The 12,976-nt window shown below is 43.0% G+C and overlaps 1 protein-coding gene across 2 annotated transcripts in view; it reads right to left on the bottom strand.

Moving 5' to 3' along the window:
• The window catches only part of ALDH1L1 (aldehyde dehydrogenase 1 family, member L1), an 86,509-nt gene extending 75,682 nt beyond the window's left edge, over window positions 1–10,827 (bottom strand). The window contains exon 1 of one of the 2 annotated variants that reach the window (XM_011950757.1): window positions 10,289–10,827. The gene's annotated coding sequence lies outside the window, so the exon portion shown is untranslated. Of the gene's footprint in view, window positions 1–9,964 lie in introns of both variants that reach the window. The other variant, XM_011950756.1, reaches the window with a different exon arrangement.
• Between the last annotated feature and the right edge of the window lie 2,149 nt (window positions 10,828–12,976).

Raw genomic sequence — 12,976 nt, 5'->3', positions numbered from 1 at the left:
ACGAGGTCAGGAGATCGAGACCATCCTGGCTAACACAGTGAAACCCCACCTCTACTAAAAATACGAAAAATTAGCCAGGTGTGGTGGCGGGTGCCTGTAGTCCCATCTACTCAGGAGGCTGAGGCAGGAGAATCACTCGAACCCTGGAGGTGGAGGTTGCAGTGAGCCGAGATGGCATCATTGCACTCCAGCCGGGTGACAGAGCAAGACTCTGTCTCAATAAATAAATAAGTAAAAGCGGACTGGGGGACTATACCTGCACTTCAGGAAAAATGTATGAAAACAGGTGCACAACTCTCCCTCCCAGGTAGGCACAACCAAGAGACACAGAAGCAGTCCAAGCCTCTGATAAACTCTCCCACCCTGAATCCTTAAAAACTCTTAGTCTGTAAGAGAGTGTGCCTCTGACCTAACTCAGTCAGAAGCTCCTCTCAGGTTTGTTTTCTCTAAAATAAATGTCTTAGCTGGCAAGTCAGCTTTTGTATTTTTTTCCTCTTTCTTTAATTCTTACAGTTCTCACACTTAGAATTGGAGAAAAATCCCCTTTTGTTTTTGGCTGGAGGCAAGGAAAGCAGTCATTTTTTTTTTTTTTTTCTCAAGAAATCTACCCTCATAGAAACTATTATACCAGAACCTAAGTGAATGGACACCCAGGGCCTAACTAACCTAAGTGATGAGGAAAAACCCCAATCCAGCCCCTCTAGCCTTTCTCATCACCTAATAGGGATAGGAATGAGAAACACCTGTGAAGGTCACAGCCCAGGGGTGCAGGCTCACTGAAACACTAAGACCTAATTGTAGGACTGTAAAACACTTCCCCCAACCAAAACACCTTACCCCTACATCCACAGGGCTCCAGTATAGTAAGGGGATTACGGATAAGAGAACTGCAAGCCAGAGCCTATTTAAGGAGTCTCTAGGAAAATCCAAAGACAGTAGGGTAGACAAAAACAAGAAGATGAAGAGAGAAAATTATATCCTCTGACACCCACAGCTATAGCAAATAGTAAACACATTCTAACTCCTAGACAGGTAAATATCAAACCTCACACTAAAGGCCTATCTACCTCAGTATCTTTTACCCAATACATTGTATCTGATTTTCCACAAAACAATTACAAGATATATAAAAGACAAAAACACAGTTTGCAAAGATGAAACAAGCACCTAAACCAGAATCAGATATAGAAGCAATGTTGAAATTTTCAGATGGAAAATTTTAAATGATAATTAAAATGCTAAGAGCTCTAATGGAAAATGTGGAGAACATGTAAGAACAAATTGGTCATGTAAGCAGAGAGATGGAAACTAAGAAAAAAATCAAAAAAATTCTAGAAATAATAACCCTGTGATAAATGCAAAGAATATCTTTAATAGGTTTATCAATAGACTGGATACAACTGAGGAAATAATCAATGAGATGGATGAAATATCAATAGAAACTTCCCAAACTGAAATGCAAAGAGAAAAATAGAATAAAAAAGACAAAACAGAATATCCAAGAATGGTGGGACAATTGCAATAAGTGTAAATCCTTGTAATAGGGATATCAGATGGAATAAAAAAAAAAGAGAGGAACAGAGAAAGGAATAGTAAAAATATTTGAAGTGATAATGACTGAGAATTTTCTAAAATTAAAGATAGACACCAAACCAAGATCCAGGCAGCTCAGAGGAAACCAAATAGGATAAAGATTATCCCCAACCCCAAAATCTATACTTAGGCATATCATATTCAAACTGCAAAAAATAGAAGACAAAGAGAAAATCTTCAGTGAAGCCAGGGAGAGGCAGGGCAGGACATACCTATAGAGGGAGAGAGATGAGGATTACATCATACTTCTCTTCATAAACCATACAATCAGGAATAGAAGAGAAAGAAATATTTAAAGAATTGAAACATTCCATCAACTTAGAACTAACTAGATTCCATCTGTATGCAGTAAAATTGTCCTTCAAAAGTGGAGGAGAAAGACTTCTCAAACAAAAATTGAAGGAATTTGTCACCAGTAAACTGCCTTACAAGATACGTTAAAAGAAGTTATTCAGAAGAAAAGGAAAATTGAACAAGTCAGAAACTCAGATCAACATACAAAAGAGTATTAGAAAGAAATAAAGGTGAAATAAATTTTTTTCTTATTCTTAAGCTGAGAGATAACAATTTGTTCAAAATAATAATTGCAACAATGTGTTCAGTGATCATAGCTTATTGATAAGTGAAATGAATGACAGCAGTAATAACAAGGCATGGGAGGGAGGAATCAGGAATACTCTGCAATAAGGCCCTTACACTACCCATAAAGTGTACGGTGTTATTTGAAAGCAGACTTAAATTAGTTTTAAGTGTATATTGCAAACTGTAAGTCAACCACTAAAAAAGCAACAACAAAAAAGTAAAATTGATATGCTAAGACAGAAAAGAAAATGGAATCATACAAAATGCTCAGTTAAGATCAGAAAAGGCAGAAAAAAGTGTGGAAGAAAATTGAAACAAAGGGCAAATAGAAAACAATAATAAATATGGTAGCTATTAATCCAACTATATCAAAAATCACTTTAAATATCAATGGTCTGAATATACCAATTAAAACGTGACAGAGTGAATAAAGAATCATGACCTAACTATATGTTGTCTACAAGAAACCCATTTCAACATAAAAACCAGATAGATTAAAAACAAAGGGATGGAGAAAGATATATCCTGCTACCACTAATCAAAAGAAATACGGAGTTGTTCTATTAACTTCAAATAAGGCAGACTTCAGAGAAAGGAAAATTATTAGGAATAAAGAGGAGCACTACACAATGGTAAAGGGGTCAATTATCCCAGCAGACCTAATACTCCTTAATGTATATGTGCCTAACAACGGAGCGCTAAAATGTGTAAAGCAAAAACTGATAGAATTCCAAGGAGAAATAGATGAATCCACTATTATTACAGTTGGAGACATCAACACCTCTCTGTCAGTCCCCACCCATTTTTTTTTGAGGCAGAGTTTTGCTCTTGTTGCCCAGGCTGGAGTGCAGTGGTGTGATCTCAGCTCACTGCAACCCCCACCTCCCAGGTTCAAGCAATTCTCCTGCCTCAGCCTCCTGAGTAGCTAGGATTACAGGCATGTGCCACCACACCCGGCTAATTTTGTATTTTTAGTAGAGACGGGGTTTCTCCACATTTGTCAGGCTGGTCTCGAACTCCTGACCTCAGGTGATCTGCTCGCCTCAGCCTCCTAAAGTGCTGGGATTACAGGCATGAGCCACTGCACCTGGCCAGTCCCCACTAACTGATAGATTCAGCAGGCTGGAAATCAGTAAGGACATAGTTGAATTGAATAGCACCATCAATTCAGTGTATCTAATTGGCATTTATAGAATACTTCATCCAACAAGAGCAGAATACACATTCTTCTCAAGCTCACATAGAATATTCATCAAGACAGACCACATTCTGTGCCATAAAACACACAACAACAAATATCAATTATTTCTATGATAGAGAGTACTTGGATCACAACAGAATCACTAGAAATCAATAACAGAAAGAACTCTGAAAAACATTTTAAAAATGGAAACTAAATGACACACTTCTAAACAACATGTAAACAGACCAAAGAATAAATCTCAAGAAAAAATTTAAAATATTTCAAACTAAATTAAAATGAAAATATAACATCAAAATTTATGAGATGCTGCCAAAGTAGTGTTTAGAGGGAAATTTAGAGCACTGAATGCATATATTGTTAAAGAAGAAAGAGCTAAAAGCAAGCTTCCAAATTAGGAAACTAGAAAAAGAAGAGCAAATTAAATCCAAAATAAGCAGAAGAAAGGAAATAATAAAAATTACAGCAGGACCTGTGAAATTGAAAACACGTTGTCAATAGGGAAAATCAATAAAACCCGAAGCTGGTTCCTTGAAAAGATGAATAAAATTGATACACCTCTAGCCAGGTTAACTAAGAAGACAAAGAGAGAAGACTCAAATTACTAATATCAAAAATGAAAGAAGGGCCATCAATATTGATCCTATGGTCATTAAAAGGATAATAAAGTACTAGTATGAACAACTCTGTATCAACTAATTTGGTAAGTGAAATGAAATGAAACAATTCCTTGAAAGCACAATGTTCCAAAACTCAAAGAGAAATAGATAAGCTGAACAGGCCTATACTGATTAAAGAACAGGAGCCTATAACCAGTAGCCTTCCAAAATAGAAAGCACTAGGGTTAATGAATATGACCAAACATTTAGGAAAGAAACTATGCTAATTCTCTATGATCTCTTTCAAAAAATAGAAGTAGAGGACATTCTCTAATTCTCTCGGGCCAGAATTACCATAGTACCAAAACCAGAAACATGACAAGAAAGGAAACTAACAGACCAACATTTATCATATACAAAGACGTTAAAATCCTCAAAAAAAAAATCAGCAATTAAATCCAACAATGTTTAAAAAGAATTATGCATAACCACCACATGGGATTTATTCTAGGTTAAACATTTGAAAATCAATTAATGTAACCCATCACATGAATAGGCTAAGGAAGAATTATATGATCACATCAATAGACCCAGAAAATGCATTTGACAAAAATCTAACATCCATTTATGAAAAGAGCTTTCAGCAAACTAGTAATAAATGGAAACTTAACTTGATAAAGAAGATCTATGAAAAACCTACAGCTAACATCATACTTAATGGAGAGAAATTGGAAGATTTTCCCCTAAGATCAGAAATAAGGCAAGGATGTTCCCTTTCACCTTTCCTATTCAACATTATACTGGAAGTCCTGGCTAATGTAATTAGAAAAGAAAAGAAAATGAAAAGTCTGTAGCTTGGAAAAGAAGAAATAAATTGTCCTTGTTCTCAAAAAACGTAATTGGCTATGTGGAAAATGCCAACAAAGCAACAGAAAACTGGAAATAATAAGTTATTCTACCAAAGTTGCTGGATGTAAAGTTATAGTTAATATATAAAAATCTATTGCTTTCTTATATATTGGCAATAAACAACTGGAATTTGAAATTAAAAACACAAAACCATTTACATTAGCACCAAAAAGTGAATTACTTATACATAAATCTAAAATATGTCAGGATCTATGTGAGAATAACCATAACTGATGAAAACATAAAAATATGTATAAATAAATGAAGAGATATTACATGTTCATGGATAGAGAAACTCAATACTGTCCAGATGTCAGTTCTTTCCAACTTTATCTATAGATTCAATGCAATCCCAATCAAAACCCCAGCAGTTATTTGTGGATATCAACAAACTGATTCTCAAGTTTATATGGAGAGACAAAAGACCTGGAATAGTAAACACAATATTGAAGGAGAACAGAGTTAGAGGACTGATACTGTCTGTCCCCAGTACTTTACTATAAAGCTACAGTAATCAAGACAGTGTGATATTGGCAGAATAATAGCCAGATAGATCAATGGAACAGAATAGAGAGCTCAGAAGTAAACTCACATCAATACAGTCAACTGATCTTTGACAAAGAGACAAAGGCAAGACAATGGAGAAAATCTGCATTGCACAAAAATCACACCAAAAATCTGCTGATGTTTATAGCATCTTTATTTGTAACTGCCAAAACTTGGATTTGACTTTTTAGATACAACAACAGCACAATTCATGGAGGAAGAAAAATGGCACATTAGACTTCATTAAAATTTAAAACTTCTGGTCTGCAAAAGACACTGTTAAGAGAATGAAAAGACAAGCCATGGTTGGGGAGAAAAGACATCCGTTAAAACACTTATCCAAAATATACAAAGAACTATTAAAACTCAACAGTAAAACAAACAACCCACTTTTAAGATGGGCAAAGTAAATTAACAGACACGTCACAAAAGAAGATATACAGATGGCAGATAAGCATTTAAAAAGATGCTCAACACTGTAAGTCATTACAGATTGCAAATTAAAATATAACAATGAGACACTACTATACACACATTAGAAGAGTTAAATTCAGAGCACTAACAACAAATGCTGACAAGGCTGTGGAGCAACAGGAACTCTCATTTATTACTGGTAGAAATGAAAAATGATGCCACCACTATGGAAAAAGGTTTGGTAGTTTCATATAACCCAAAACATACTTTTACCATATGATCCATCAATCGCTCTTGACATTTACTTAAATAAGAAGAAAACTAATGTCCACACAAAAACCTGCACACAAATGTTGATAGCAGCTTTATTTGCTGCTAAAACTTGGAAGCAACCAAGATATCCTTTAGTATATGAATAGAGAAATAAACTGTGGTACATTCACATTCATACAACAGAGTGTAAGTCAGTGATCAAAAGAAATGAATTATCAAGTCACAGAAAGACATGGAGGACGCTTAAATGCATTTTGCTAAGTGAAAGAAGCCAGTCTGGAAAGGCTACATACCATATGATTCACACATACTATATGACATTCTAGAAAAGGCAAAACTACAAAGGCAGTAACCAGTGTTTGCCAGGGATAGGTAGGGGGGTTTGGGGGTGGATAGGTAGAGCATAGCAGAGTTTTAGGGCAGTGAAACTATTCTCTATGATACTGTAATGCTGGATACACATCATTATATGCTTGTCCAAAACCATAGAATGTACAGCACCAAGAGGGAATTCTAATGTAAATTATGGACTTTCATTAATAACATTGTATCAATATCAGCTCACCAAGTATAACAAAATTGGCCAGGCCTGGTGGCTCACACCTGTAATCCCAGCACTTTGGGAAGCCAGGGCGGTCCGATCATTTGAGGCCAGGAGTTCAAAACCAGCCTGGCTAACATGGTAAAACCCTGTCTCTACTATTATAAAAATACAATAATTAGTTGGGCATGGTGGTGCACCTGTAATCCCAGCTACTCAAGAGGCTGAGGCACAAGAATTGTTTGAACCCGGGAGGCAGAGGCTACAGTGAGCTGAGATTGTGCCACTGCATTCCAGCCTAGGCAACAGAGCAAGACTGTGTCAAAAAGGAAAAAAAAAAAAAAGGCATAACAAAAATATCATCTCAATGCACGATGTTAAAAATAGGGGAGGCCAGGCCTAGTGTTTCATGCCTGTAATCCCAGCACTTCGGGAGGCCAAGACAGAAGATCACTTGAGCCCTTGAGTTCAAGACCAGCCTAGGCAACAAAGTGAGACCCATCTCTACAAAAAAATTTTAAAATTAGCCAGGCGTGGTTGTGCATGCCTGTAGTCCCACTACTTGGGAGGCTGAGGCATGAGAATCACTTGAGCCCAGGAGTTCAAGGCTGCAGTATGCTGTGTTCATGCCACTGCACTCTAGCCTGGGCAACAAACTGAGACCCTGTCTCAAAAAAACAGAAAAAAAAAAAAAATGAAAGGAAAAGAATAGAAAGAGAAATAGGAGGAAGTATGCAGGGAGGGACAGACTGAGAATATGGGAACTCGGCACTCGGTCCTCAATTTTTCTGTAAACCTAAAAGTGCTCTAAAAATGTCTATTAATTGAAATAAATGAATATTTATTTATATATAGAATATTTAATCTATAGTTCACATTGTACTCCAAAATACAGTCCAATTGGGTTAAAAATTAATACTTGAAAATCAAATATAAGAAGAAAACATTAAATTATTAGAAAATATTGGTAAATATTGGATTATACAAACCTGACACTGTCAAAACACCCCAACAAGTAACTAACCACAATAATTTTGTAAGGCTTAAGTTTGTGTGTGTGTGTGTGTGTATGTGTGTGCATGTGTGTGTTTATTTGCAGGGTAAAACGCTAGAAGAATTTACACTGAAATGTTGAAAGTCACTGGGTAAAGGGTTTTGGGTTTCAGAGGTTTTTGATGACTGTAATTATTTTGTTTTCTTAACAGAATGTTCTTTTTTACATTGCACATGATTACTTCTGAAAATATATAAATAAATAAATAAAAGAGTATGTCGTTCCCCCCCTGCAGGGAGGCAGAGTCCAGGTGACCACCAAGGGGCTGTTGTCACAGTCCAGGGAAAGCGAGCATGACAGACACAGAAGCCTAGGGAGGGCCCTCAGTTAGGCTTGCCCTTTGGCCCCAGAAAGAGCAGGTACCTCCAGGGAGAGGGGCTGGAAAGAGCCCAGAGAGCTCCTTGTGGGCCCTATGGACGGCCTCCAGGCCTCTGCCTCCTCCCCCCCGTCATTGTTGCTCAGTGTCTTTTCACTTGGTGGTGTGGAGACACTGGGAGGCTTCCTAGGCCTCCCAACCCTCCTACCCAATTCCCAGCCCAGGCCTGGCTCTCCAGGACCCAGCTTCTAGTCCCTGTGAGTCTGGGCCACCCTGCAGGACTGCAGCTCTGGGCTCTCTGTTCTGGTGCTGGGGTCCTGGGGCCCATGAACGCCGCTCTAGCACCGAGCAGAGGCTCGGCCCAGAGGCCAGCATTCCGCTACAAGGTGTCTCATTTCCCCGCTGCCCTTTGGAGGGCCCAAGGCTGACCCCTCTCCTGCACTCAGCCTTTTTGGTCTGGCACTTGGCAGGGAGGCCACTTTGTCCCTTGGGGGTCATGCTCTACCCACTTTCTCTCCCACAGCCCTCGGAACAGGCAACAGGACCCGTCCAGAGACCTGACCCTCTGGACCTTAGGCCTCAGGCCAACCCTGAGTAAATCCATCTTTGAGCCTCAGTCTCCTTTTCTCTATAAGGGACGCCACACCATTGTCTTCCCCCATGGCCGTTAGAGTTAACGCTAACAAGAACACAGCAGCCGGTGGAAAGTGACGGCTCACGTCTATAACCCCAGCACTTTGGGAGGCTGATCACGAGGTCAAGGGATCAAGACCAACCTGGCCCACATAGTAAAACCTCGTCTCTGCCAAAAATACAAAAATTAGCTGGGTGTGGTGGCACTTGCCTGTAGTCCCAGCTACTCCGGAGGCAGAGGCAGGAGAATTACTTGAACCCGGGAGGCAGAGGTTGCAGTGAGCCGAGATCATGCCACTGCTCTCCAGCCTGGGCGACAGAGCGAGACTCTGTCACAAACAAACAAACAACAGCCAACATTCTCCGAGGGTTTCCTAGGGCCAGGCGCGGGGCAACCTCATGTAATTCTCATGTAACCTTGGGAGGCAGCCACTACTGTTCATTGCCCCTCCGATTTTAGAGACAAGAAACTAAGAATCAGAACACAAGAAACTTGCCCAAGGTCAAGGAGAAGTGGAGGCGTGGGGAGGAAGCAAAGTCACCTGACACCAGTGCCCAAGCCTCCAAGTCTGAGACTCCTGATTAAATTCCGTCTCCGTCTGCACTTTGGGAAGATTCTTTCCTCTCCTAGGCAAGTGCCGCGGGGCCTGAGCTCTTGATAGCGGGGCCCCAGGAGCCACGTTGTGTGGTCTGCTATCCGGCCTTGCTCTGCACACGACCGCCCACTTGAGCGCAGTGGCTGGAGCTGGGACTACAGCACAGCCCCTGAGCGCGCACGCGGACCCCTCCAATCACGAGAGGCCCTCGTGCCAGGCCCCCAGATTTGGCCAATCAGGGAAGACGTTTCCCTGTCCCAGCATGGGGTCGAGGGACCCAGGAAACAGGTAGTCCCCAGTCACAAATCATCGTGTCACCTTCGGCTGGTCCCTGTTTCTTATCGAACCTCAGTTTTCTCTTCCATAAGCCGGACCAGTAGTGCCCACCCCACAGGATGGCGCCGGCTCCGTAAGGGCCCCACCACCGCGGCCGGCCAGATTCTCGGCGGGCCAGTCCCGGCGCTGCGGTCCTTTAGCCTGGTGACCCCTGGCCAGGTTCAGGCTCAATTGCTCCAAAGAACTCCGGACCCGTACCCCGAGCCCTGCGTCCCAGCGGCGAAGTTTATGGGCCCCGCAAGAGCCCTTGCGGTGAGAACCGAGTCCTGCAGCCCTCGGAGCCCCCGGAGCCGCCGGAGACCCCGGAGCCGCAGCCAGGGCAGCCTCCCTTCCACCGGGCGTCCGGCGCTTTCGAGAGAGCAGAAACTCACCGCGCGCAGGAGTTGGTGCGGGCGTCGCCGGCAGGTTAGACTTCTGTGAGCCGCAGCCCCGAAACTGGGGTTGGTGCCGACCCGTCCTGATAGCCAGGAGGTGGGACCGGTCCCCGCCAGTCCGCGAGCTCTAGTTAAGACCGGAGCCCGTGAGGGGTGGGGCGAGGGGCGGGCTGAGAATCAGCCGAGTGGGGGCGGCACTCACTGGTGGTGGGACTGTGGCGGGAGTTCCGCGCACCCTCTCCGGGCGGGTCTATAAATGCCCTGTAAAAGCCTACCCCGCAGGGGCCTGCGCTCCTTCCCGCTTAGGTCAAGAAGACTTGCTGTGGACCCTTTTAGAATTCCCAGGGCTTTGAGAAGGCCCAAGCACCCAGCAAGGCTGGCAGTTCTGAGCACTGGCAAGGGTAAGTGGGCCAGAAAAGACCCTCGCCAAGCCGGTGACTCACTCACTCACTCACTCTCACTCACTCTTGATGGGCCAAGTACCTGCCATGTGCTATGAACACAGCAGAGCCAAACAAGACGCTGCCCTCCGGGAATCTGCAGCTCGTTGCAGAGGCGGCCCCTTAGACAGCAGCTGGGCATCCGGCTGGATAGCGGCTCTTCTGCCCGCCCAGTTCCTACCCGCCTCTCTGAGAGAAAAACAGCCCCTGGTTTTCTCTCTGCAATTCCCCTTCTCCACTCTCCCTTCCACTCAGTCCTGGTGCCGCAGACCCCTCCCCCTGCTACCCGGGGATCCTGGCCAGCCCCGTCTCAGGCAAGGCCATGTAGAATGCCGGGAGTGATAACGGCATATTGTTCTTGACTGCAAGCCTGTGTCCAGGCTGCTCCTTCTCCTGGAATGCCCTTCCCACCACACCTGCGGCCGCACTGCTCCGTGCCCTGCTAAGCCTCACTTCTTTTGAGGCGTCCCTCTTGCTGAGCCCTAGCCACCTGGCCCTCTGCTCAGCGCCTGAACTCATCAGGCTTGCTGCAGCACCTGCCTTTACCTCTCTATCTGTAGCGTTCTTTCAGAGCCTGCTCCCATATGGTATCACATATCAGATATCTGATGCAGAGCCTTAGAGAGGCTGTTCCAGGTCACACAAACTAAGGAAGTCCCTCAGCCACTCCCTGTCACATCACCCTGTTCTATTTCCTTCACAGCACTTAATTGTATATCTGATATTTCCTTGTTTCTTTGTTTGTTCATTATCTCTCTTCCACTAGACTGTAAGCTCTTTGAGGGCAGGAAATTTGCCAGATGTATTCACTGCTGCATCCCCAGTACACAGTGATGGCTTGTAGCAGTTGCTAAATAAATGTTTGTTGAATGGCTTAATGCATGTATTTTCCTCACGTAAGCCAGTATGGACACCCAGGATTGAGGTGGCCTGTGCCTGCCGATCCACAGGCCTGTTTTCAGGCACTGTCCCCTTGTTCTTTAAGCTCCAGCTTGCAGGTATCCCTGCTGTCCCTCATATCTGTGGAACTTTTCAACTCATAAAGTTTTCACGTGCGGTTCATCTTTGTCCAGACAACCCCTCTCGTTCTTCAAGAAGTTCCTACTAAAATGCCATGACTTCAGGGAAACTTTCCCTAGCCTCAGCCTTACTAGGACAGATTCCTCCATTATGCGATCACAGAGAGGCCTGTAATTTTTCTTCATGAACCTCTCTCAACTGTTTATTTTTTTTTTTTTTGAGGTAGAGTCTCACTCTGTTGCCCAGACTGGAGTCCAATGGTGCAATCTTGGCTCACTGGACCCTCTGCCTCCTAGGTTCGAGTGATTCTCCTGCCTTAGCCTCCTGAGTAGCTGGGATTACAGGCATGCACCACCACGCCTGGCTAATTTTTGTATTTTTAGTAGAGGTTTCACTGGGGTTTCACCATGTTGGCCAGGCTGGTCTCAAACTCCTGACGTCAGATGATCCACCTACCTCAACCTCCCAAAGTGCTGAGATCACATGCATGAGCCACTGCACCCGGCCTTCAACTGCAATTTTATCACTGTTCCTGGGATTGCTTGATTAACATGTCTCTGGAAAATGATGGCAAAGACTAGCTTATTCTCCTGAGAAGTCCCCAGGGCCGAATGCATGCCCTGTGTGTGGAAGGCATGCATTCTGTAGGATAACTGACTGTCAGGGGCCTGCAGTGGGAAAGTGGTGTGTTCTGAGCTTGGGAGCTAAAATAGAGAAGGCAGATGGGCGACAGGAACTACTGAATCAATGGCTTGGAGGTTGGACACCCCAAAAAGATGTATTAGGAAATCAGAGAAGAATCCATACTCTTAGAGGTATGGAGCAGGAGAGGAGGGAAATTTAAGCAGAAAGTGTTCTGAAACCATGTGGTTTCAGAGTAGAAAATGTACCAGATGAACTAGGGGATCTGGTTAAGAAGATTGTTGAAGGTGCCTCCTCCTGGCTTCTTCTTGTTGCTTATACTAAAATGTGAGAGAAGGAACATAAGTCAAAGGAAGGATTGTTAAATAAAAAGGAACCAGAACTTGGGTTGTGAAAATGTCCAGCTTCTCCAGATGTCATCTGATGCTAAAACTAACAAATGGCTTCCAGGCAAAGAGCAAATGCAGCCTGGAGCCAGGAAGACGGCCTAAAGATGAAGCCAAGGGTATGGCCATGAGATCTTTTGTAAAATCTTCAAAGAGATCAAATGGACACCTCAGAATATTTTGTTAAATAGTAGGATTTCTAAGAAGTTTACAATTGTCCTTGACAGCTGTCTCAGCAGAAGCCCAAGGGAGAGACAGGCTTTTCTCAAAGAGATGTGTGGGTTTGACAGTTGTCTAAAGGCATGAACCTCAGTGAGATCTACAGGAGACATGTAACATTTTTAAAAGAATTATATTAGCAAAACAGTGTAGACTTAGACTGAAAGGGTCAGAGACAATATAAAATGAGAACAGACCTGTAGATCCTCCAAATTCTGGGAGGAAGCAAGCTGAGAAACTACACAGATATGAACCTGGGCTGCATTTCATGGAAAAGAAGGGATGACTTGCGGAACAGAACA

This window comes from Colobus angolensis, unplaced genomic scaffold (genome assembly GCF_000951035.1).
Source record: "Colobus angolensis palliatus isolate OR3802 unplaced genomic scaffold, Cang.pa_1.0 Scaffold31, whole genome shotgun sequence".
Lineage (NCBI taxonomy): Eukaryota > Metazoa > Chordata > Mammalia > Primates > Cercopithecidae > Colobus > Colobus angolensis.
This window is presented reverse-complemented; position numbering and strand designations above follow the sequence as displayed.